The sequence below is a fragment of the Balaenoptera physalus genome (assembly GCF_965194825.1).
Source record: "Balaenoptera physalus genome assembly, chromosome: 12".
Taxonomy (NCBI): Eukaryota; Metazoa; Chordata; class Mammalia; order Artiodactyla; family Balaenopteridae; genus Balaenoptera; species Balaenoptera physalus.
Window position 1 is genome coordinate 44211520 of NC_138897.1, and position 27117 is coordinate 44238636.

General features: G+C 40.1%; 1 long non-coding RNA gene across 1 annotated transcript in view; it reads right to left on the reverse strand.

The window, feature by feature from the left end:
- LOC309639220 overlaps window positions 1–26429 on the reverse strand; it is a 393647-nt gene extending 367218 nt beyond the window's left edge. The window contains exon 1 of the long non-coding RNA XR_014251526.1: window positions 22012–26429. This is a non-coding gene — a long non-coding RNA (uncharacterized lncRNA). The remainder of the gene's footprint in view (window positions 1–22011) is intronic.
- Between the last annotated feature and the right edge of the window lie 688 nt (window positions 26430–27117).

Here is a 27117-nt window from a genome sequence, read left to right on the forward strand (position 1 = left end):
CCTTGCTTTACATACCCATAAAATGACACAACTAACCAGCTCCTTATGTCATTCTAACAATGAAAGCTTTCTCCTCCAGCTGCTGCTGCTCCCCACTTATATATTCCTACACACACGTATGTATTCCTAGCAGTCCTTCTCCATTCATGCTTTTCTACCTTTTCTACCTAAAGGATACCTGAGTACTTCCACGGATCCTGCTCATCTCTCAAGGTCTAGCTCGGAAGCCACCTGATGTGGACTTCTCTACTCGTCAGCCTACCCCAGCCCATGTTGGCCCTCCATCCTCTGCACTCCCACAGTCACGAACTCTGGGAACACGGACCGTGTTATTCACCATCCAAACTGGAACACTTTTTTTTTTTTTTGAAACACTTTTAAGAGTCAGACAGGTAGCTGTTAAGTATCACCACCAGGACAACAGGTATACAGAGTCTGTTCTGAGATAACTCAAATACATGGTCCCTCTAAGTTTGGGCTACACATGCGGGCCCTTTATCGTGTGGTGCCTGACATTATTGTTTTACCATTCCTTGTAGGAGTCTGCTCTGCCCAGCTGGACTCTTATGGGGCAAAACTCATCTTGGTTTTCCTCCACCATTCCACATTCATCTAGTGCATTGCCTTAAATCTGGTTCCCATGAGGAAAGAGTCTGCAATGGGGATTTGCATGCAAAAGCCTAATGAGACCTGCTCTCAGGAAGATCATCTGTGAGGGGGTAAGGCCAGCAGAACTGGCAGGAAGAGACGTTAAATTGCACAAGACCAGAGGCGCCAGACCTTCCTACAGGCAACTCAAAAGCTGGGATGACCCTTCAGAGTTGTTCCAAATGTAGGCAAGAAGCTCAAGACTGTACTTCTGTATCAGTCAGTCATCAGAGGCAGGCTGCCACCAAATAGGGGACAAAACTTGGCCAGGAAGTTTCCTCCAGTCCAAGATGATTTCTGGAGAGAAACGTGGTTCTGAGTACTCCAAACAGCCAGGAGAATGAGTAACTTGAAACTTGTATTAGTTTCCTACTGATGTGTAAAAAGTTATTAATGCACTGATTTACAGGCTTAAGACAGCACACATTTGGGCGGGGGGGAGGGATGGATTGGGAGTTTGGGATTAGCAGATACAAACTATTATATACAGAATGGATAAACAGCACTGTCCTACTGTATAGCACAGGGGACTATAGTCAATATCCTGTAGTAAACCAAAATGGAGAAGAATATGAAAAAGAATATATATATATATATATATATATATATATATATATATAAACTGAATCACTTTACTGTACACCAGAACACAACATTGTAAATCAGCTATACTTAAATGAAATAATTTTTTTTACAAAGCACACATTTATTAGCTCACAGTTGTGTAGTTCAGAAGTTTAGTTGGACTTGGCTGAGTTCTCAACTTAGAGTTTCACAAGGCTGAAATCAAGGAGACAGCTGGGCTATGTTTTTATATGAAGGCTTAAGGAAGAATTTGCTTCTGAGCTCATTTAATTTGTTGGCAGAATTCAGGTCCCCATAGTTGTAGGACTGAGGTTCCTGTTTCCTTGTTATCAGACAGGCCTACTCTCAGCTCCTAAAGGCTGCCTACATTCCTTGCCAAGTAACCCCCCCACAGTGGAGCATCTCCCTTGGACTGAATCCCCTATATTTTGAATCTCTGACTTCCTATGTCAATGGTTTCAATGACCCAGATGTAAAGGCTCATATGATAAGGCCAGAAACATCCAGATAATCTCCATATCCTATGGTCAACTGATTTGGAACATAATTACATCTGCAGAATCCCTTCACAGCAGTACTTAGATTGATGTTGATTGAATAACTAAGAGAAGGTGTGTGTATGTGTATACCAGGGGCTGGGAATCTTCAGGAGAAACACAGGCCACCACAGAATCCACTATAACCAGTTATTGAAAATCACTGAACTCCAAAGTTAGAGATACCTAGTCCATGACTGCCAGTTCTTTTCACTCCACTTGATTCTCACCTGTGGTATCTATTCTTACCGTGTGCCTCAACTTGAGTAGTAAAGAACCTTAATTCCCCCCGGGACTCTAAACCAAGGGGATTGTTCTCATGTTCATACCTGCCTACCGCCAGCTCCTGGAGATCCAGGCCCAGATGGAGTCAAACCCAAACAGTCTAAACAAGGTTCAGAAGCATGATACTCAGAAATGAAGGGAAAGAAAACACTGTATCCCCCTGAAAGGAATTCTTTCAACCGCTGATTTCTTAGCTTAGAATAGTGGCTACGGGGTTAGGCCCCAGAGGTCTACCTGTGTTCAAAGCCTCGTTCTACTGCTTACTGTATGCATTTGGGCAAGTTTTTTTAACATCTCTGTGCAGCAGTTTTCTCCTCTGTAAAATGGGCATAATAATACCTTCCTGGTGGGATTTCTGTGAGGATTAAATGAGATAGTACATGCATATGGACTATTTCCCATTTCCCCTCCAGATACATCTTGCATCTTTCTCTGCCTTGCTTGCTCTGAGCCCTAATCAACTATATAGATGGCTTCCCTTGCCCTTTGTCTTCTGATTGGGTCTAGCCAATGGGACACATGGAACACATATCTGAGGGGTACTTATTGTCCTGGCTCCCTCCCTCCAGGGCAACCTCAGGCTGGCTGTCTCCCTCGACCAAAAGTCACAACAATTGTTGAATGCCCCCTCCACTACAGCTCTCTCTTTCCAGGGTCTAGTCATTGCTTCCACCTCTGTTCCTTCAAGTCAAAGGTGATAACTGCCTGATTGTTGCTATAACCTGGATAGCAACAGTCAGTCATCATGTGTGGTTTCACTCCATCTTCCCACTCTTCTATAAATAGACCCTATAATTTTTTTCACTCCTTTTCTTGCTGGAACTCATGTAAAACTGACCTGTAACCAGAATTTGCTGCCTTCTAGGTGTTAACAACTGTGGAATTACTGCTCAAGGATGTCTTGGTTTGTGGAACCCTCTTAGCCATAGATCTCCATCCTTCTGCCTCAACCACACCTCATTTAATGCAGCTCCAAGGTCAAGGTAGAATGAGATGAGGACACTGCAACATCTGGAGAGGTTCCTGGTCTTCTCTGTAGACCCTGCTAGGGCTCCTCTTCTGACCACAGACCACCTCCAGGGACCCTGGGCTTTACTGCATTTCCCTGTGGACCTCTCACAAACTCTCACCTCCTACATGGGGAAAGAACTTTCTGATCTGGTCTCCAGAGTATCCAGCACTCACGGGGCAGCCATCTCTCTTGCCCTTCCCTTACAGGTATCTGTAGCCAGCCCTCTATTCAACTCACTTCTCCCCTTTTCTCTGCATCTTCCAGAAGCACATTTATTAAACTTATTGGCTGTCAAGGATGGGATGTTTAAATGCTTATGAAAACCTACAGAGAACTGCCTTCAAAGCCAGTGTTTTATGTGTCAAGACAAAACCAGCCACAGCTGACAGACAACAAAAGGAGGACAGTCACCCAACAGGTTAAACTGAGACCCCATTCACCATGGACTGACTGAGAATGTCAAAACCAGCAGGAACTGACTGACTCCCAAAGCAGGAGCACCTGCATTGTGGCCCCACACCTGCCCCTACAGAGGGTGACCCTACTGAATCCAAAGCTCGTAGATTCATGACAAGACCAAAGGTCACTCTACAGTGCACCTTATCAACCCGTTTCCTTTATTAAGCAGGAAATCACATTTATGTGTTTGGTCAGCTGTCTATCCATTCAAGAAACATGGGTTTCCTGAGAAAATGAAAATCATTAATTTACCCTGAAATTTTACTGGGGAGAAATTCTGTTGTATTTGAATACAGATGGGAGAAAAAAATGCTGGAGTATTCCATTCTTCCTTTATTAATGAAGTAGGATACATAAAAGGCCCATTAAAATTACATAGGAGCCTCATAAGCGTCTTTCCCATCTTCTGACTCAGTCACTTTTCATGGCTTGAGAGCAACATTTCTGTGAGAAGGTGTTACCCAAACACAGGGACACCCACTCTCACACATTCACAGAGTTTGGTTGTATTTGTCTATTCATTCATTACTGAAATAGGTATATTTTGAACACCGAGTGTGTGCCAGACATTGTCCTAGTTCCTGGGACCATAAATTAAGTTCCCTGCTCTGAAGATGCCTACAGTTTAGTGGGGAAAATGAAGAAGCAAATAGGCAATTAAGGGCAGGGAAATCCATGAGTCTTGGGAGTTCAGATAAAGAACATCTAACTCAGACTTGGGACAAGAGGATCAGGGAAGGCTTCTAGATTGATAAGTACCTGATGAAAAGGAGAGAATGACAGAGAGCAGGGTATTCCAGCCCAAGGAAGAGCATCTAAAAGGATAGATGGAAATCTTGCAGTAGTTCAGTAATATTGGAGCAAAGTGTTTAAAGGGAATAGAAGAAGGGTGTAGGAGAAGGGAAAGGTTTGAGACAAACAATGATAAGCAATGAGACTGGACAGGTAAGAGAAAATCCAAGGCTGATTAGGGAAGTCTTCCTCGAGGTAGTGAGTTTTGATTTGGAAGTTGAAAGTCATGGTTATGCTGGATGCATTCTTGGGTGTGGAACATTTGGCTGTAAACCAAGAAGAAGTGCATTCATAGAAAATCACCTGTGCTGCTGAGACCTAAATTTATTCATTTACTCATCCATCTATCTGTACATTCATTAAATTTTAATTGGTCCTCTAGAATGTGACAGCTCTATGCAAGGCCCAATAGAGAACTAAGAGGAATCAGACATGAGTCTATGACTTTGTCTTATAGTCAATCACAAAGTCAAGCTTTACTGCCTTGGAAACTATTCTGTGACTGGAGGTGGGGGAGCAGTGGTGAGACTTGTAGGGTTCACTCAAAGGGTTGATGGGGAATAAAGTCCCCTCCCTGGCATTGGAAACCATTACCTTGAGAAGAAACAAGTGATACTTTCTGGCCCTCTTGAAAACTGTCTGATCTTTCCACTGACCACTTAGGTCATTAACCTAAAACAAAAACTAACTGAGCCACTGCTCCAGTCTCCTTCTTGATCCTCCCTAGTCACATGCTTCAGCTCACAGGCAGAGAGCACATTGCTTCTTGCATGTGTAGGACAGGGGTTCCAATTCCTGCTCTAACACTATGGCTGTTTGACTTTGATGCAGTTATTTAGCCAGTTTTGATTTTTAAAATGGAAATAGTAATATCCACCTTGCAAGTTTATTTAAAACATAATATATGATACCTATTTACAACATTTAAATTTTTAAAAGAAAAAGTTGTCCAGTGAGTGTTAGAAGTTCTATATAAATTCTGGCGAAGTAGCATATGGCTGAGCAAAGTCAAGTGAGAGAGTTACAGAAGATGCTTCCTAAATGGACCATAAGAATCATCAGAAGAACCCATGTGAGTCACTTTAAGGACTGCCTTACCTAGGGGCAGAGTCTTTCCAGGAATTAATTCATTTATTCCTTCAATAAATAAGAATCATCCCTGTACTTGTCTCTGTTGAACCCATTGCCTGGAATATGTGTCTCCCATCTTATCCTCCAAAGTTTTCTCAATCTGATCCATCTTCCAACACCAGACACACCCCTGACCTCCATCCACCCCTTCACCTGTCTTTGTAGTGTGGCCATACTTTAGTGGTCATGTGCTTTGCATTATACTGAGATTATTTTCTGTTTACATATCTACTTTTCCTGGAATGCAATCTCTTTGACAGCAGTGATCATTTATCCTCTTTATGTCTCTAGCAATGTTAGATGTCTAATAAATGTTTGTGTTGAACCAAGTGTGTGTGGTTGGTGCTTTGTAGTTTATAAAATAGTTCTATGCTCACTACCTCAGAAAATTTTAGGTACTCTTCAGAAAAATCCTTAGAGTGGGCTGGAAAGATCCATATATTAGCTCCATTTTGGAGATGTAAAACCAAAATGAGATTCAGGTATTTCTCAAGAGCATTGATTCAGAAGTCTATACTGTGGGCAAGTCATGGAGTTAACACACTGGAAGATCTAAGGGAGATAAGACAAGCGGAGAGGTGGCATGTTTCATACAAAAGACAAAAATACAGTGTTACACCATACATAAAAATAAACTCAAAATGGGTTAAAGACCTAAATGTAAGACCAGACACTATAAAACTCTTAGAGGAGAACATAGGCAGAACACTCTTTGACATAAACCACAGTAAGATCTTTTTTGACCCACCTCCTAGAGTAATGAAAATAAAAACAAAAATAAATAAATGAGACCTAATGAAACTTAAAAGCTTTTGTACAGCAGAGGAGACCATAAACAAGATGAAAAGACAGCCCCCAGAATGGAAGAAAATATTTGCAAACGAAGCAACTGACAAAGGAATACTCTCCAATATATATAAGCAGCTCATACAGCTCAATGTCAAAAAAACAAACAACCCAATCCAAAAATGGGCAGAAGGAGGAGTTTCAACATGGCTGAAGAGTGAGACGCGGAGAACACCTTCCTCCACACAAATACATCAGAAATAAATCTACATGTGGAACAACTCCTACAGAACACCTACTGAACGCTGGCAGAAGACCTCAGACCTCCCAAAAGGCAAGAAACTCCCCACGTACCTGGGTAGGGCAAAAGAAAAAAGAAAAAACAGAGAAAAAAGAATAGGAACAGGACCTGCACCAGTGGGAGGGAGCTGTGAAGGAGGAAAGGTTTCCACACACTAGAAGCCCCTTCGTGGGCGGAGACTGTGGGTGGAGACTGCGAGTAGCGGAGGGGAAGCTTCGGAGCCATGGAGGAGAGCGCAGCAACAGGGTGCAGAGGGCAAAGTGGAGAGTTTCCCGCACGGATCGGTGCCGAGCAGGACTCACCAGCCCCAGAGGCTTGTCTGCTCACCCGCCAGGGCAGGCAGGGGCTGGGAGCTGAGGATCGGGCTTCAGTAGGATCCCAGGGAGAGGACTGGGGTTGGCTGCGTGAATACAGCCTGAAGAGGGCTAGTGAGCCACAGCTAGCCGGGAGGGCGTCTGGGGAAAAGTCTGGAGCTGCTGAAGAGACAAGAGACTTTTTCTTGCCTCTTTGTTTCCTGGTGCACGAGGAGAGGGGATTCAGAGCGCCACCTAAAGGAGTTCCAGAGACGGGCGCGAGCCGTGGCTAACAGAGCGGACCCCAGAGATGGGCATGAGATGCTACGGCTGCTGCTGCAGCCACCAAGAAGCCTGTGTGCAAGTACAGGTCACTATCCACACTTCCCCCTCCCGGGAGCCTGTGCAGCCTGCCACTGCCAGGGCCCCGTGATCGAGGGACAATTTTCCCAGGAGAACGCACAGCGCGCCTCAGGCTGGTGCAGCATCATGCCGGCCTCTGCCGCTGCAGGCTCGCCCCGCAACCGTACCCCTCCCTCCCCCCAGCCTGAGTGTGAGCCAGAGCCCCCGAATCAGCTGCTCCTTTAACCCTGTCCTGTCTGAGCAAAGAACAGACGCCCTCAGGCGACCTACATGCAGAGGCACGGCCAAATCCAAAGCTGAACAGCAGGAGTTGTGCAAACAAAGAAGAAAAAGGGAAATTTCTCCCAGCAGCATCAGGAGCAGTGGATTAAATCTCCACAGTAACTTGATGTACCCTGCATCTGTGGAATACCTGAATAGACAATGAATCATCCAAAATTGAGGAGGTGGATTTTGGGAGCAACGATATATATATATTTTTCCCTTTTTCTCCTTTAGTGAGTGTGCATGTGTATGCTTCTGTGTGTGATTTTGTCTGTATAGCTTTGCTTTTACCATTTGTCCTAGGGTTCTGTCTGTCCGTTTTTGTTTATTTCTTTTTTATTAATTTAAATAATTTTTTCTACAAAAGAGAAATTTTTTTCTTACTAGAATTATTTTTTATGTTAATAACTTTATTTTATTTTACCTTCTTTCTTTCTCTCTTTTTCTCCCTTTTATTCTGAGTTGAGTGGATGACAGGCTCTTGGTGATCCAGCCAGGCATCAGGGCTGTGCCTCTGAGGTGGGAGAGCCAAGTTCAGGACACTGGTCCACAAGAGACCTCCCAGATCTATGTAATATCAAACAGTGAAAATCTCCCAGAGATCTCCATCTCAATGCTAAGACCCAGCTCCACTCAATGACCAGCATGCTACAGTGCTGGACACCCTATACCAAACAACTAGCAAGACAGGAACACAACCCCATCCATTAGCACACAGGCTGCCTAAAATCATAGTAAGGCCACAGACACCCCAAAACACACCACCAGATGTCGACCTGCCCAGCAGAAAGACAAGATCCAGCCTCATCCACCAGAACACAGGCACTAGTCCCCTCCACCAGGAAGCCTACACAACCCACTGAATCAACCTTAGCCACTGGGGACAGACACACAAAAAAAAAGGGAACTACCAAGCTTCAGCCTGTGAAAAGGAGACCCCAAACACAGTAAGTTAAGCAAAATGAAGAGACAGAGAAACACACAGCAGATGAAGGAGCAAGGCAAAAACCCACCACACCTAACAAATGAAGAGGAAAAGGCAGTCTACCTGAAAAAGAATTCAGAATAATGATAGTAAAGATGATCCAAAATCTTGGAAATAGAATGGAGAAGATACAAGAAACATTTAACAAGGATCTAGAAGAACTAAAGAGCAAACAAACAGTGATGAACAACACAATAAATGAAATTTAAAATTCTCTACAAGTGATCAATAGTAGAATAACTGAGGCAGAAGAACGGATAAGTGACCTGGAAGATAAAATAGTGGAAATAGCTACTGCAGAGCAGAATAAAGAAAAAGGAATGAAAAGAATTGAGGACAGTCTCAGAGACCTCTGGGACAACATTAAACGCACCACCATTCGAATTTTAGGGGTCCCAGAAGAAGAAGAGAAAAAGAAAGGGACTGAGAAAATATTTGAAGAGATTATAGTTGAAAACTTCCCTAATATGGGAAAGGAAATAGTTAATCAAGTCCAGGAAGAACAGAGAGTCCCATACAGGATAAATCCAAGAAGAAACAGGCCAAGACACATATTACTCAAACTATCAAAAATTAAATACAGGGCTTCCCTGGTGGTGCAGTGGTTGAGAGTCTGCCTGCCGATGCAGGGGACACGGGTTCGAGCACTGGTCTGGGAGGATCCCACATGCCTCGGAGCAACTGGGCCCGTGAGCCACAATTGCTGAGCCTGCGCGTCTCAAGCCTGCGCGTCTCGAGCCTGTGCTCCGCAACAAGAGAGGCCACGATAGTGAGAGGCCCGCGCACCACGATGAAGAGTGACCCCCGCTTGCCGCAACTAGAGAAAGCCCTCGCACAGAAACGAAGATCCAACACAGCCAAAAATAAATAAATTAATTAATTAATTTAAAAAAATTAAATACAAAGAAAAAGTATTAAAAGCAGCAAGGGAAAAACAACAAATAACACACAGGGGAATCCCCATAAGGTTAACAGCTGATCTTTCAGCAGAAACTCTGCAAGCCAGAAGGAAGTGGCAGGACATCTTTAAAGTGATAAAGGAGAAAAACCTACAACCAAGATTACTCTACCCAGCAAGGATCTCATTCAGATATGATGGAGAAATTAAAACCTTTACAGACAAGCAAAAGCTAAGAGAATTCAGCACCACCAAACCAGCTTTACAATAAATGTTAAAGGAACTTCTCTAGGAAGGAAACACAAGAGAAGGAAAAGACCTACAATAACAAACCCAAAACAATTAACAAAATGGTAATAAGAACATACATATCGATAATTACCTTAAATGTAAATGGATTAAATGCTCCAACCAAAACACATAGATTGGCTGAATGGATACAAAAACAAGACCCATATATATGCTGTCTACAAGAGACCCACTTCAGACCTAGGGACACATACAGACTGAAAGTGAGGGGATGGAAAAAGATATTCCACGCAAATGGAAATCAAAAGAAACCTGGAGTAGCAATTCTCATATCAGACAAAACAGACATTAAAACAAAGACTATTACCAGAGACAAAGAAGGACACTACATAATGATCAAGGGATCAATCCAAGAGGAAGATATAACAATTGTAAATATTTATGCACCCAACATAGGAGCACATCAATACATAAGGCAAATACTAACAGCCATAAAATGTGAAACTGACAGTAACACAATCATAGTAGGGGACTTTAACACCAAACTTTCACCAATGGACAGATCATCCAAAATGAAAATAAATAAGGAAACACAAGCTTTAAATGATACGTTAAACAACATAGACTTGATTGATACTTATACGACATTCCATCCAAAAACAACAGAATACACATTCTTCTCAAGTGCTCATGGAACATTCTCCAGGATAGATCATATCTTGGGTCACAAATCAAGCCTTGGTAAATTTAAGAAAATTGAAATCGTATCAACTATCTTTTCTGACCACAATGATATGAGACTAGATATCAATTACAGGAAAAAATCTGTAAAAAATACAAACAAATGGAGGCTAAACAACACACTACTTAATAAGCAAGAGATCACTGAAGAAATCAAAGAGGAAATCAAAAAATACCTAGAAATAAATGACAATGAAAACACAATGACCCAAAACATATAGGATGAAACAAAAGCAGTTCTAACAGGGAAGTTTATAGCAATACAATCCTACCTTAAGAAAAAAGAAGCATCTCAAATAAACAACCTAACCTTACAACTAAAGCAATTAGATAAAGAAGAACAAAAATACTCCAAAGTTAGCAGAAGAAAAGAAATCATAAAGATCAAATCAGAAATACATGAAAAAGAAATGAAGCAAACTTCATTTGAAGCAAACTTCAAATTTAGATTAATAAAACTAAAAACTGGTTCTTTGAGAAGATAAACAAAATTGATAAACAATTAGCCAGACTTATCATGAAAAAAAGGGAGAAGACTCAAATCAATAGAATTAGAAATGAAACAGGAGAAGTAACAACTGACACTGCAGAAATACAAAGGATCACGAGAGATTGCTACAAGCAACTATATGCCAAAAAAATGGACAAACTGGAAGAAATGGACAAATTCTTAGAAATGCACAACCTTCCGAGACTGAACCAGGAAGAAATAGAAAATATGAACAGACCAATCACAAGCACTGAAATTGAAACTGTGGTTAAAAATCTTCCAACAAGCAAAAGCCCAGGACCAGATGGCTTCTCAGGCGAATTCTATCAAACATTTAGAGAAGAGCTAACACCTATCCTCCTCAAACTCTTCCAAAATATGGCAGAGGGAGGAACACTCCCAAACACATCCAATGAGGCTGCCATCACCCTGATACCAAAACAAGAAAAAGATGGCACAAAGAAAAAAAACTACAGGCCAATATCACTGATGAACATAGATGCAAAAATCCTCAACAAAATACTAGAAAACAGAATCCAACAGCACATTAAAAAGATCATACACCATGATCAAGTGCGGTTTATCCCAGGAATGCAAGGATTCCTCAATATACACAAATCAATCAATGTGATACACCATATTAACAAATTGAAGGAGAAAAATAATATGATCATCTCAATAGATAGAGAGAAAGCTTTTGACAAATTCAACACCCATATATGATAAAAACCCTCCAGAAAGTAGGCATAGAGGGAACTTTCCTCAACAAAATAAAGGCCATATATGACAAACCCACAGCCAACATTGTCCTCAATGGTGAAAAACTGAAACCATTTCCACTAAGTTCAGGAACAAGACAAGGTTGCCCACTCTCACCACTATTATTCAACATAGTTTTGGAAATTTTAGCCACAGCAATCAGAGAAGAAAAAGAAATAAAAGGAATCCAAATTGGAAAAGAAGAAATAAAGCTGTCACTGTTTGCAGATGGCATGATACTATACATAGAGAATCCTAAAGATGCTACCAGAAAACTACTAGAGCTAATCAATGAATCTGGTAAAGTAGCAGGATACAAAATTAATGCATAGAAATCTCTTGCATTCCTATACACTAATGATGAAAAATCTGAAAGTAAAATTAAGAAAACACTCCCATTTACCATTGCAACAAAAAGAATAAAATATCTAGGAATAAACCTACCTAAGGAGACAAAAGACCTTTATGCAGAAAATTATAAGACACTGATGAAAGAAATTAAAGATGATACAAATAGATGGAGAGATATACCATGTTCTTGGATTGGAAAAATCAACATTGTGAAAATGACTCTACTACCCAAAGCAATCTACAGATTCAATGCAATCCTTATCAAACTACCACTGACATTTTTCACAGAACTAGAACAAAAAATTTCACAATTTGTATGGAAACACAAAAGACCCCGAATAGCCAAAGCAATCTTGAGAACGAAAAATGGAGCTGGAGGAATCAGGCTCCCTGACTTCAGAGTATACTACAAAGCTACTGTAATCAAGACAGTATTGTACTGGCACAAAAACAGAAACATAGATCAATGGAACAGGATAGAAAGCCAAGAGATAAACCCACGCAAATATGGTCACCTTATCTTTGATAAAGGAGGCAAGCATATACAGTGGAGAAAAGACAGCCTCTTCAATAAGTGGTGCTGGGAAAACTGGACAGGTACATGTAAAAGTATGAAATTAGAACACTCCCTAACACCATACACAAAAATAAACTCAAAATGGACTAAAGACCTAAATGTAAGGCCAGACACTATCAAACTCTTAGAGGAAAACATAGGCAGAAAACTGTATGACATAAATCACAGCAAGATCCTTTTTGACCCACCTCCTGCAGCAATGGAAATAAAAACAAAAATAAACAAATGGGACCTAATGAAACTTAAAAGCTTTTGCACAGCAAAGGAAACCATAAACAAGACCAAAAGACAACCCTCAGAATGGGAGAAAATATTTGCAAATGAAGCAACAGACAAAGGATTAATCTCCAATATTTACAAGCAGCTCATGCAGCTCAATATCATAAAAACAAACAACCCAATCCAAAAATGGGCAGAAGACGTAAATAGACATTTCTCCAAAGAAGATATACAGATTGTCAACAAACACATGAAAGAATGCTCAACATCATTAATCATTAGAGAAATGCAAATGAAAACTACAATGAGATATCATCTCACACCGGTCAGAATGGCCATGATCAAAAAATCTACAAACAATAAATTCTGGAGAGGGTGTGGAGAAAAGGGAACCTTCTTGCACTGTTGGTGGGAATGTAAATTGATACAGCCACTATGGAGAACAGTATGGAGGTTCCTTAAGAAACTATAAATAGAACTACCATATGACCCAGCAATCCCACTACTGAGCATATAAGCAGAGAAAAACATAATTCAAAAAACACATGCACCCCAATGTTCATATCAGCACTATTTGCAATAGCCAGGGCATGGAAGCAACCTTAATGTCCAACAACAGATGAATGGATAAGGAAGTGGTACCTATATACAATGGAATATTACTCAGCCATAAAAAGGAATGGAATTGGGTCATTTGTAGAGATGTGGATGGACCTAGAGAGTGTCAGACAGAGTGAAGTACGTCAGAAAATGAACAGCTAATGTATAATAATGCATATATATGGAATCTAGAACAATGGTATAGATGATCTTAGTTGCAGAGCAGAAATAGAGACCCAGACATAGAGAACAAATGTATGGATACCAAGAGGGAAAATGGTGTGGTGGGAGGAATTGGGAGGCTGGTATTGACACATATACATTATTAATACTATGTATAAAATGGACAAATGATGGGAACATGCTGTGCAGCACAGGGAACTCACGTAGTGTGCTGTGGTAACCTAAATGGGAGGGAAGTCCAAAAGGTAGGGAATAACTGTATGTGTATGGCTGATTCATTTTGTTGTTCAGTGGAGGCTAACACAACATTGTAAAGCAACCATACTCCATTAAAAATTAATTAAAAATAAATAAATACATACATAAATAAGCAGTCAGGTGTAAAAACAATAGTGTTACAAAATTTTTAGAGGAGCTTTAGCAAGACCTCTTGGAAAAGTATGGTTTTGAGTTAAAAAATAAATAAATAAATAAGACTAACTCCTTCCCTGCCATTTATAGGCAGAGTGATGTGAAAGAGAAAGAAATTGACCCAACTGCTTAATGTCTCTTTGCTCATCTGCAAAGGAGGACAGTTGCACCTCTTTTGTAAATTATTGTAATCATTACTTTTTAGATGTATGCAAAATATACTGTTTTCAAGCAAATATTCAATAAATAGTAAGCCACTCCTCTCCAACCCTCCCTTGGAGTTTGAGAAACAGGGTAGCATCATACTGGAAAAGAATCAGCAGTGGCTCCATGAAGTAGCTAACATCTAAACTGTTCTCCTGTGGCTGATCCAGCAGAAATGGGGATACAAGGTTTTCAGAAGAAAACAAGTAAGTACAATGTGTGTTTTTCAAAGAATAGTTATGTGAGAGTCAATTTATGTCTGTAGTGTATATGTGTCTGAGTATATGTGTGCAGGTGTGTATGACTGTACACTATATAGACGTGTGTATGAGTGTGCATGTATGTTTGTGCATGTGCAGTGTGTGTTGGTATGATGTGCATGCATTTGTGTGTTTAAAGCAGAGAAATGGGAAATGAAGTTGGAAACAGTGGGTCAGACTTGGGAATCCCCTACGTGGACATGACCCACAGAGCAAGGAGTTTATTCTGTAATATTTTAGGGCACTGGGGCAAACTGTTGGGCAGGGAAGGGCACAAGCATGTCAGCCTTGCAGAAGAAGAGAGCAGCATTAGTTTTCTGGCACCCTGGAAGGAGGAGAGAGCAGATCCAGGGAAAAGAGTGAGGCAATAATGGTGGGCTGAATGGAGGGATACCACGCAAGCTAGGAAGGAAAGAAAAGCCTCAGAAGGAGTAGAACTGAACGCCGTTTTCAAATGGTTGGTTAATGGGGAGAGGAGGAGTTAACGCTGATTCCAACATGTGGGGCAGAGTCACTAAGCAAGCTTGGTGCCACCCAAGGGGTTTACAAATCAGAGAGATACCGATAGGATTAGGGCCAAGTAGCCAACTAGGTTTTTTTGGTTTGGGAGCAGGAAGAAGGAATCATTTTAAACCTATACATTAAAGTTGAAACTCTCATTAGAAAAAAAAAAAAAAAATCCCCTCCTGGGCTTTCTATCCTAAGAACTTTATTCTGATAGGTCTTCAGCCTCCTTCGTTCCCCAGAGAACTCTCATTTGAAGGAAAATACAGGGGGAGAGGTAACATCCTCTCCTGAGTTAACCAGCGGCTCAGGGAGAAGATATTGCTCATTAGTCATCAGGCCAGAAAGCTCTCAGAGGAGGACGGACCCCACAGAAAGGGATTTGTGTGAGAGAGGTAAGAAAGATGCAAGCACAATGCTGCAGTGCTCTGGGGGCAACAGAGGAACAATCCCTTGCCACTGGCAGTCAGAGACCTCCCCTGAGGTCCTAGCATTTAATCTGGGGCAGAAAAGGGCTGAAAGGGGAGGCAGGGAGGGAGTGGGAATTATGAATTTTGCCAAGGGCCAACCTGAGCACATCAGGGACCAAGAGAAGAGCAATTTCCTTAATCTTTAGCACATTCCAGAGAGATAGTGTAAATATGGTTCAGGCTCTAGACTCCAGACTTAGATGGAGATGCATTCCCTGCCCACTCAGTGTGAGATAAGCATGAGGCCCCTTCACGAGGTAGCTCTGAGTGAGAGTCACCCCCTTCCCACTCTGATTTCTCCCAATGTGATTGTTTATTTCTTTATAAAGCACATACAATTGTGGGGCATCAGGGCTCAGTACACCACCCCTAGCTGAAAAGCAAGCCCTACTGTGTGTGGTATATTGTGGTTAGTCAATTCCATAATGCCATCGCAAATATCCTCCCATATAAAATCACATAGTAGCGCCTCAGAACACAAAAATCTTTGCAATAAACAACACCCACAGAAGAGGTATATTCTGGCTCTTCCAATAAAAGTGGATAACTCCAAAGTTATTAATTCTGAGTTCTGGAATAAACTACATGATTTTACTGGATTATTGCTTACTTTGCAATTTTCTTTTCTTTTATACAGAATACTATCCATTCATTCAAGTGAACTTTTATTGAACACATATTATCAGTCAATAATAATTTTTAATTCTTATTGTATGCTTGCTTCAGCATTGGGTACAACTACAGAAGTTAAGAGGTGTAATGAAGAATGTCACCTGCCATATCAGTAAACAAAGGATGTTGCAGTCATCAAGGTTTCAGCCACTGCAGCCACCCCTGACTGCGCACCCTGAGGGGATTCAGGATGAAGAAAAGCAGGATATTGACCCTAGATCGTTAAGGTGTATACCAAAGGAATGTTTCAAAGAGCCCAGACTCTTGCATCTTCCCATACATGGAAAAACGATAAATTCATTAACTTGAGAAGTCTGGTTTTCTTTAATTAACAGTAATCTTTTGATGTTCCAACTACCTGGGTTTTTTTTTTTTTTTAATAGTTTTTTTTTTTTTTTTTTTTTTTGGCTGTGTTGGGTCTTCGTTTCTGTGCAAGGGCTTTCTCCAGTTGCGGCAAGCGGGGTCCACTCTTCATCGCGGTGCACGGGCCTCTCACTATCGCGGCCTCTCCCATTGCGGAGCACAGGCTCCAGACGCGCAGGCTCAGCAGTTGTGGCTCACGGGCCCAGTTGCTCCGCGGCATGTGGGATCCTCCCAGACCAGGGCTCGAACCCATGTCCCCTGCATTAGCAGGCAGACTCTCAACCACTGTGCCACCAGGGAAGCCCTACCTTGGTTTTTTATTGCAAAAACTCCTATATATCCTGGCTTCCCACTTAACTCTTCAGAGTAGCCCCTCAGAGCTATCTGAGAGGCTATCTCCTGGGCTTAAGTCTTCAACGAGTCCACTAAATAAAACATAATTCTCAACTTTTAGATTGTGCATTTTTTTTTCAGTCAAAAGAGGCACACTAAGGATGCCTAGAATGGCAAACACAGGAGGCTTGGAGGTTTATTCCAGAATTCCAATCACCCTTCTAGGATTCTAGCACCCTCTCTATAACCCTTCCAAGCCAGCATCAAACCTCAGCAACCCATGGTACTGAACTTGTTCTTTTAGTAAAAACCCAAGCTGTCTTCAAGTGGCTATAATCTATACCAGTTCTTCCACAGCCCTTAGAAAAAAAAATTAATTAAATATATAGAGACCCACTCTCTCCTTTCCTCCATATGATGACAGCTAATATTCACTATAGCTTTCCTGGTCTCCTTAATCTTTTCTATTTTATGTTAAATAACTCCCTGTCTTTCAACTTTCCTTAGATGTAACATAAGTAAGGTGATAAGAATAAACTTACAGATCAAGCTCTACAAAGACTGGTAGTAACAAACCATGACTGCTAATCAAAGTGAGGCCACCAGACTTTGTTGCTAGTATGTGATGCTAAATTAGCAAAGGGATGCAGGGAGGCTCAGGAGGTTCAAAAGCCTCATCCAACTCTTTGTGTCTGTAACTCTTGCCTCTGGTTAGTCATCATCTCCAGGTTTCCAGGACTGGAAATGTTGGTCAAAATAATCTGCATCTTGTTGTATTTTGTTTTATTTTTAAAACTATATATCCGGTCACTCTTCTGCTATGTACAGCAGAAACAAAAAGGAAAAGAGGGCAGGTTGTTGGTGAAGTGCATTTGCTTGCTGGACTCATCCATCATTATTTTCTGGTATGAACACTACTTTATAATCAAATATCACACATAATACCCTCCTTTCATTGGCTGATTTCTCACCTCAATACATAACCCATCTTAATTTTGCTTTAATCAATTTCTGCTGAAGAGTTTTATGTCCTTTGATTAGTAGCAATGATTTCACAATTACTATGAGAAAGGGTAATAAGTCTTTGTTATGGAGTCATGTTTTGTATGGAACATTTTGAAGACTTTTCAGAGCAACTCTACTTTGATTTTGGTAGAATGTTCATGATCAGGTCAATCAGAATTGTCCATTTAGTTTGGTGAATATCGAGAGGTGAACTTGGATAAGAATAGTAAATTCATACTCTGGAGAAAGAATATGGGAATGCTATAGAAAGTGAGGGTTCCATGGGTATTGGTGTGAACATGCTGTTTTAGGAGGACATGTCTGCTTGGAGCAGGGACCTGGAGGCAGAAATCTTGACTGGGGACTTTTGCCAACATGCAGACATACCCGGATGAGGGTCTGTCCCAGGCTAGCCTTAGTGAAAGTGGGAAGAGGAGACAGATTTTGCAATCCTAGAGACCAGCCCTGTAGGAAGTGTGAGAGAGAAGAGTAGTCAGCCAAGATCCAGAAGGTGCAGGCCTGGAGGATTCAGAGGATGGTGAACTGATACAAGCATGTTGTTATTTGCTGAGATCACAAAGAGAATGTATGGAGGGAGGGCATCCAGACATCATCCAAACTTGAATACTCCATTCATTTATTCAAAAAAAGACCCATTTGCTTCTCTACTCTACCATACTGTATTGGTGCCAACAAATGAAACAAAGTATAAAACATTCTTCTGACCACATTGCAAGGGTAAGTTTGGAGTACGACATTCACAGATGTCTACAAAACAAGGCAGTATATAACAGATGAATACCCCAAAGCCAAGTGCCCATGAGGCTTCAAGGAAGCAAATAGCTCTGGCCAGAAGACGTATGTGGTCCTCTTAGCTGTCTCCCCACCAAGTAACAACAGTATCCATGAGATGGAAATCTTATCACCATCTGGATGGAAACATAGTAGAAGTCCCTTGAGGAAGGAGAGGAAACATGAAGGATAGGTCTTCAGGGTAACCTGGGACACATCTATTCCAGCTGGCTGCATTCACCAATGAGGTAGAAAAGCCAAGTAGGCCAGCTGTCAGGGCCAGTCCTGCCAAGCAAGCCCATCCACCTTTGTACTGAGGAAGAGAAAAAGAGCTGTGCACATACCTATGCCCTTTAAATCAGGGACCTTCCCACCAGTAAACGCAACACAGACATTGTACCAGACTTAACTGACGAGATTGGACTATTCCTTCTTCCTTGTTGGGGTAGAGAGGGAGCCAAGCAGGGCATGGCATATTGGTTCAAGGTGGCAGAGTAGAAGGACATGCATTCACTTCCTCTTGCGACAGTACTGGAATCACAACTAACTGCTGAACAATCATCAACAAGAAGAAACTGGAGCTCACCAAAAAGATACCCCACTTCCAAAGACAAGGGAGAAAACAAACTGAGACAGTAGGAGGGGCGCAATCACAATAAAATCAAATCCCATAAATGCTGGGTAGGTGATTCACAAACTGGAGAACAATTATACCACAGAAGTCCACTCACTGGAGTGAAGGTTCTGAGCCCCACATCAGGCTTTCCAACTTGGGCATCTGGCAGTGGGAGGGGGAATTTTCAGAGAATCAGACTTTGAAGGCTAGTGGGATTTGATTGCAGAACTTTGACAGGACTAGGGGAAACAGAGACTCCACTCTTAGAGGGCACACACAAAGTAGTGTGCACATCAGGACCAAAGATGAGGGAGCAGTGACCCCATAAAAAATGAACCAGACCTACCTGCTAGTGTTGGAGGGTCTCCTGTAGAGGCAAGGGGTGGCTATGGCTCACTGCGGGGACAAGGACACCGGCAGCAGAAGTTCTGGGAAGTACTCCTTGGCATAAGCCCTGCCAGAGTCCACCATTAGCTCCACAAAGAGCCTGTAGCCTCCAGTGCTGGGTTACCACAGGTCAAACAACCAACGGGGAGGGAACTCAGCCTCACCTGTCAGCAGACAAGCAGATTGAAGTTTTACTGAGCTCTGCCCAAAAGAGCAACAGCCACCTCTACCCAACACCAGCCCCTCCCATCAGGAAACTTGCACAAGCCACTTAGATAGACTCATCCACCAGAGGGCAGACAGCAGAAGCAAGAAGAACTACAATCCTACAGCCTGTGGGACAAAAACCACATTCACAGAAAGAAAGACAAAATGAAAAGGCAGAGGACTATGTACCAGATGAAGGAACAGGATAAAACCCCAGAAAAACAACTAAATGAAGTAGAGATAGGCAACATTCCAGAAAAAGAATTCAGAATAACGATAGTGAAGATGATCAAGGACTATGAAAAAAGAGTGGAGGCAAAGTTTGAGAAGACGCAAGAAATGTTTAACAGAGACCTAGAAGAATTAAAGAACAAACACATAGAAGAATGACAGAACAAACAAACAGAGATGAACAATACAATGAAATGAAAAATACACTAGAATTAATCAATAACAGAATAATGGAGGCAGAAGAACGGATAAGTGACCTGGAAGAAAGAATGGTGGAATTCACTGCTGCAGAACAGAATAAAGTAAAAAGAATGAAAAGAAATGAAGACAGCATAAAAGACCTCTGCGAAAACATTAAACACAACAACATTCACATTACAGGGGTTCCAGAAGGAGAAGAGAGAGAGAAAGGACCACAGAAAATATTTGCAGAGATGATAGTCGAAAACTTCCCTAACATGGGAAAGGAAATAGCCACCAAAGTCCAGGAAGTGCAGAGAGTCCCATACAGGATAAATCCAAGGAGAAACATGGCGAGACACATCATAATCAAATTGGCAAAAATTAAAGACAAAGAAAAATTATTGAAAGCAGCAAGGGGAAAACACAAATATACACGAGAACTCCCATCAGGTTAACAGCTGATTGCTCAGCAGAAACTGTACAAGCAGAAGGGAGTGGCATGATATACTCAAGATGAAGAAAGGGAAGAACCTACAACCAAGATTACTCTACCCAGCAAGGATCTCTTTCAGATTCAATGGAGAAATCAAAAGCTTTACAGGCAAGTAAAAGCTAAGAGAATTCAGCACCACCAAACCAGCTCTACAACAAATGCTAAAGGAACTTCTCTAAATGGGAAGCACAAGAGAAGAAAAGGACCTACAAGAACAAACCCAAAACAATTAAGAAAATGGTCATAGGAACATACATATCGATAATTACCTTAAACGTGAATGTATTAAATGCTCCAACCAAAAGACACAGGCTTGCTGAATGGATACAAAAACAAGACCCATCTATATGCTGTCTACAAGATACCCACTTCAGACTTAGGGACACATAGAGACTGAAAGTGAGGGGATGGAAAAAGATATTCCATGCAAATTGAAATCAAAAGAAAGCTGGAGTAGCAATACTCATATCAGATAAAATCGACTTTAAAATAAAGAATGTTACAAGAGACAAGGAAGGACACTACATAATGATCAAGGGATCAATCCAAGAAGAAGATATAACAATTATAAATATATATGCACCCAACATAGGAGCACATCAATACATAAGGCAACTGCTAACAGCTATAAAAGGGGAAATCGACAGTAACACAATAATACTGGGGGACTTTAACACCTCAGTTACACCAAAGGACAGATCATCCAGACAGAATATTAATATGGAAAACCAGAAGCTTTAAATGACACAATAGACCAGATAGATTTAATTGATATTTATAAGACATTCCAACCAAAAACAACAGAATGCACATTCTTCTCAAGTGCACACAGAACATTCTCCAGGATAGAACACATCTTGTGTCTCACATCCAGCCTTGGTAAATTTAAGAAAATTGAAATCATATCAAGCATCTTTTCCAATCACAACGCTATGATTTAAAAATCAATTACAGGGAAAATAACGTAAAGAACAGAAACACATGGAGGCTAAACAATACGTTACTAAATAACGCAAGAGATCACTGAAGAAATCAAAGAGGAAATCAAGAAATACCTAGAGACAAATGACAATGAAAACATGATGATCCAAAACCTACGGGATGCAGCAAAAGCAGTTCTAAGAGGGAAGTTTATAGCAATACAATCCTACCTCAAGAAACAAGAAAAGTCTCAAATACACAATCTAAACTTACACCTAAAGGAACTACAGAAAAAGAACAAACCAAACCCAAAGTTACTAGAAGGAAAGAAATCATAAAGTTCTGATCAGAAATAAGTGAAATAGAAACAAAGAAAACAATAGTAAAGATCAATAAAACTAAAAGCTGGTTCTTTGAGAAGATAAACAAAATTGATAAACCTTTATCTAGACTCATCAAGAAAAAGAGGGAGAGGACTCAAATCAATACAATTAGGAATGAAAAAGGAGAAGTTACAATGGACACCACAGAAATACAAAGCATCATAAGAGACTACTACAAGCAACCCCATGCCAATAAAATGGATAGCCTGCAAAGAATGGACAAATTCTTAGAAACGTATAACTTTCCAAAACTGAACCAGGAAGAAATACAAAATATGAATAGACCAATCACAAGCACTGAAATTGAAACTGTAATTAAAAATCTTCCAACAAACAAAAGCCCAGGACCAGATGGCTTCACAGGTGAATTCTATCAAATATTTAGAGAAGAGCTAACACTTATCCTTCTCAAACTCTTCCAAACTATAGCAGCAGGAGAAACACTCCCAAACTCATTCTACGAGGCCAATCAGTCACCCTGATACCAAAACCAGAAAAAGACGTCACAAAGAAAGAAAACTATAGGCCAATATCACTGATGAACATAGATGCAAAAATCCTCAACAAAATACCAGCAAACAGAATCCACCAGCACATTAAAAGGATCATACATCATGATCAAGTGGGGTTTATCCCAGGGATGCAAGGATTCTTAAATACACGCAAATCAATGTGAAACACAGCATTAACAAACTGAAAAATAAAAACTGTATTTCAATAGATGCAGAGAAATCTTTTCACAAAATTCAACACCCATTTATTAAAAAAAAAAAAAAAAACTCTCCAGAAAGTGGGCATACAGGGAACCTACCTCAACATAATAAAGGCCATATATGAAAAACCCACAGCCAACATCATTCTCAATGGTGAAAAAATGAAAGCATTTCATAAAAGATCATGAACCAGAAAAGGATATCCACTCTCGCCACTATTATTCAACATTATTTTAGAAGTCCTGGTCACAGCAATCAGAGAAGAAAAACAAGTAACAGGAATACAAATTGGAAAAGAAGAAGTAAAACTGCGACTGCAGATCACATGATACTATACATAGAGAATGCTAAAGATGCCACCAGAAAACAACTAGAGCTAATCAATGAATTTGTTAGAGTTGCAGGATACACAACTAATGCACAGAAATCTCTCACATTCTTATATATACATTTTTTTTTCCTTTTTCCTTTTGTGAGTATGTAAGTGTATGCTGCTTTGTGTGATTTTGTCTGTATAGCTATGCTTTTACCATTTGTCCTAGGGTTCTGTCTCTCTGTTTTTTGGGTTTTTTTAAATAGTTTTTAGCGTTTGTTATCATTGGTGTATTTGTTTTTGTTTTAGTTGCTCTCTTCTTTCTTTCTTTTTTTCTTTTTTTATTACTTTTTAACTTTTTATTTTTAATAATTTTTTAATCTATTATTTTAATTACTTTATTTTATTTTATTTCTCCCTTTTCTTCTAAGCTGTGTGGCTGACAGGGTTTGGTGCTGTGGAACGTATCAGGCTTGTGCCTCTGAGGTGGGAAAGCTGAATTCAGGCCATTGGGCCACCAGAGACCTCCGGGCTCCACGTAATATCAAATGGCAAAAGCTCTCCCACAAATCTCCATCTCAATGCTAAGACCCAGCTTCACTCAATGACCAGCAAGCTACAGTGCTGGACACCTTATGCCAAACAAAAAACAAGACAAGAACACAACCCCAACCATTATCAGAGAGGCTGCCTAACATCATAATAAGGTCACAGACACCTCAAAACACATGACCGGATGCGGTGCTGCCCACCAGAAAGACAAGATCCAGCCTCATCCACCAGAACACAGACACCAGTCCCCTACACTAAGAAGACTACACAACCCACTGAACCAAGCTTACCCACTGGGGACAGACACCAAAAACAATGGGAACTACAAACCTGCAGCCTGCAACAAGGAGACCCCAAACACAGTAAGTTAAGCAAAATGAGAAGACAGAAAAACACACAGCAGATGAAGGTGCAAGGCAAAATCTCACTAGACAAAATAAATGAAGAGGAAATAGGCAGTCTACCTGAAAAAGAATTCAGAATAATGAGAATAAAGATGATCCGAAATCTTGGAAATAGAATGGAGAAAATACAAGAAACGTTTAACAAGGATGTAGAAGTAAACAGAAAACAAAAGCTGATGAAAAACACAATAAATGAAATTAAAAATTCTCTACAAGGAATCAATAGCAGAATAACTGAGACAGAAGAATGGATAAGTGACCTGGAAGATAAAATATTGGAAATAACTACTGAGAACAGAATAAAGAAGAAAGAATGAAAAGAATTGAGGACAGTCTCAGAGACCTCTGGTACAAAATTAAACACACCAACATTTGAATTATAGGCGTCCCAGAAGAAGAGGGAAAAAGAAAGGGACTGAGAAAATATTTGAAGAGATTATAGTTGAAAACTTCCCTAATATAGGAAAGGAAATAGTCAATCAAGTCCAGGGAGTGCAGAGAGTCCCATACAGGATAAATCCAAGGACAAACATGCCAAGACACATATTAAGCAGACTATTAAAAATTAAATACAAAGAAAAAAAAATAAAAGCAGCAAGAGAAAAACAACAAATAATATACAAGGGAATCCCCATAAGGTTAACAGCTGATCTTTCAGCAGAAACTCTGCAAGCCAGAAGGGAGTGGTGGGACATATTTAAAGTGATGAAAGGGAAAAACCTACAACCAAGATTACTCTACCCAGGAAGGATTTCATTCAGATTTGATGGAGAATTTAAAAACTTTACAGACAAGAAAAAGCTAAGAGAATTCAGCAGCACCAAACCAGCTTCACAACAAATGCTAAAGGAATTTCTCTTGGCAAGAAACACAAAAGAAGGAAACGACCTACAATAACAAACCCAAAACAATTAAGAAAATGGTAATCGGAACATACATATCGATAACTACCTTAAGTGTAAACATTAAATGCTACAACCAAAAAACATAGACTAGCTGATGATTACAAAAACAAGATCCATATATATGCTGTCTACAAGGGACCCACTTCAGACCTAGAGAAACATATAGACTGAAAGTGAGGGGATGGAAAAAGATATTCCATGCAAATGGAAATCAAAAGAAACCTGGAGTAGCAATTCTCATATCAGAAAAAATAGACTTTAAAATAAAGACTATTACAAGAGACAAAGAAGGACACTACATAATGATCAAGGGATCAATCCAAGAAGAAGATATAACAATTGTAAATATTTAATGCACACAACACAGGAGCAACACAATATATAAGGCAAATGCTAACAGCCATAAAAGGGGAAATCGACAGTAACACAATCATAGTAGGGGACTTTAACACCCCACTTTCACCAATGGACAGTACAATCAAAATTAAAATAAATAAGGAAACACAAGCTTTAAATGATGTACTAAGAAAGATGGACTTAATTGATATTTATAGGACATTCGACTCAAAAACAACAGAATGCACTTTCTTCTCAAGTGTTCATGGAACATTCTCCAGGATAGATCATATCTTGGGTCACAAATCAAGCCTTGGTAAATTTATGAAAATTGAAATCATATAAAGTATCTTTTCTGACCGCAACACTATGAGAGTAGATATCAATTACAGGAAAAAATCAGTAAAAAAGTACAAACACATGGAGGCTAAATAATACACTACTAAATAACCAAGAGATCACAGAAGAAATCAAACAGGAAGTCAAAAAATACCTAGAAACAAATGGCAATGGAAACATAATGGCTCAAAACCTATGGGATGCAACGAAAACATTTCTAAGCAGGAAGTATATAGCTATTCAACCATACCTCAAAAAACAAGAAACGTCTCAAATAAAGAACCTAACCTTACACCTAAAGCAATTAGAGAAAGAATAAAAAAAAATAGCCCAAAGTTAGCAGAAAGAAATCATAAAAATCAGATCAGAAATAAATGAAAAAGAAACGAAGGAAACAATAGAAAAGATCAGTAAAACTAAAAGCTGGTTCTTTGAGAAGATAAACAAAATTGATAAACCAATAGCCAGACTCATCAAGGAAAAAAGGCAGAAGACTAAAATAAATACAATTAGAAATGAAAAAGGAGAAGTAACAAGTGACATTCAGAAACACAAAGGATCATGGGAGATTATGACAAGCAACTATATGCCAATAAAATGGAACACCTGGAAGAAATGGACAAATTCTTAGAAAAGCACAACTTCTGAGACTGAACCAGGAAGAAATAGTAAATATTAACAGACCAATCACAGGCACTGAAATATAGACTGTGATTAAAAATCTTCCAACAAACAAAAGCCCAGGACCAGATGGCTTCACAGGCGAATTCTATCAAACATTTAGAGAAGAGCTAACACTTATCTTTCTCAAACTCTTCCAATATATTCAGAGGGAGGAACACTCCCAAACTCACTCTAAGAGGCCACCATCACCCTGATACCAAAACCAGAAAAAGACGTCACAAAGAAAGAAAACTATAGGCCAATATCACTGATGAACACAGATGCAAAAATCCTCAACAAAATACTAGCAAAGAGAATCCAACAGCACATAAAAAGGATCATACAACACGATCAAGTGGGTTTTATCCCAGGAATGCAAGGATTCTTCAATATACGCAAATCAATCAATGTGATAAACCATATTAACAATTTGAAGGAGAAAAAAACATATGATAATCTCAATAGATGCAGAAAAAGCTTTCAACAAAATTCAACACCCATTTATGATAAAAACCCTCCAGAACGTAGGTATAGAGGGTACTTACTTCAACTAAAAAAGGCCATATATGACAAACTCACAGCCAACATGGTTCTCAATGGTGAAACCCTAAAACCATTTCCTCTAAGATCCGGAACAAGACAAAGCTGTCCACTCTCACCACTATTATTCAACATAGTTTTGGGAGTTTTAGATACAGCAATCAGAGAAGAAAAAGAAATAAAAGTAATCCAAATTGGAAAAGAAGAAGTAAAACTGTCACTGTTTGCAAATGACATGGTACTATACATAAAGAATCCGAAAGATGCTACCAGAAAACTACTAGAGCTAATCAATGAATTTGGTAAAGTAGCAGGATACAAAATTAATGCACAGAAATCTCTTGCATTCCTGTTCACTAATGATATAAAATCTGAAAGAGAAATTAAGGGAACACTGCCTTTTACCATTG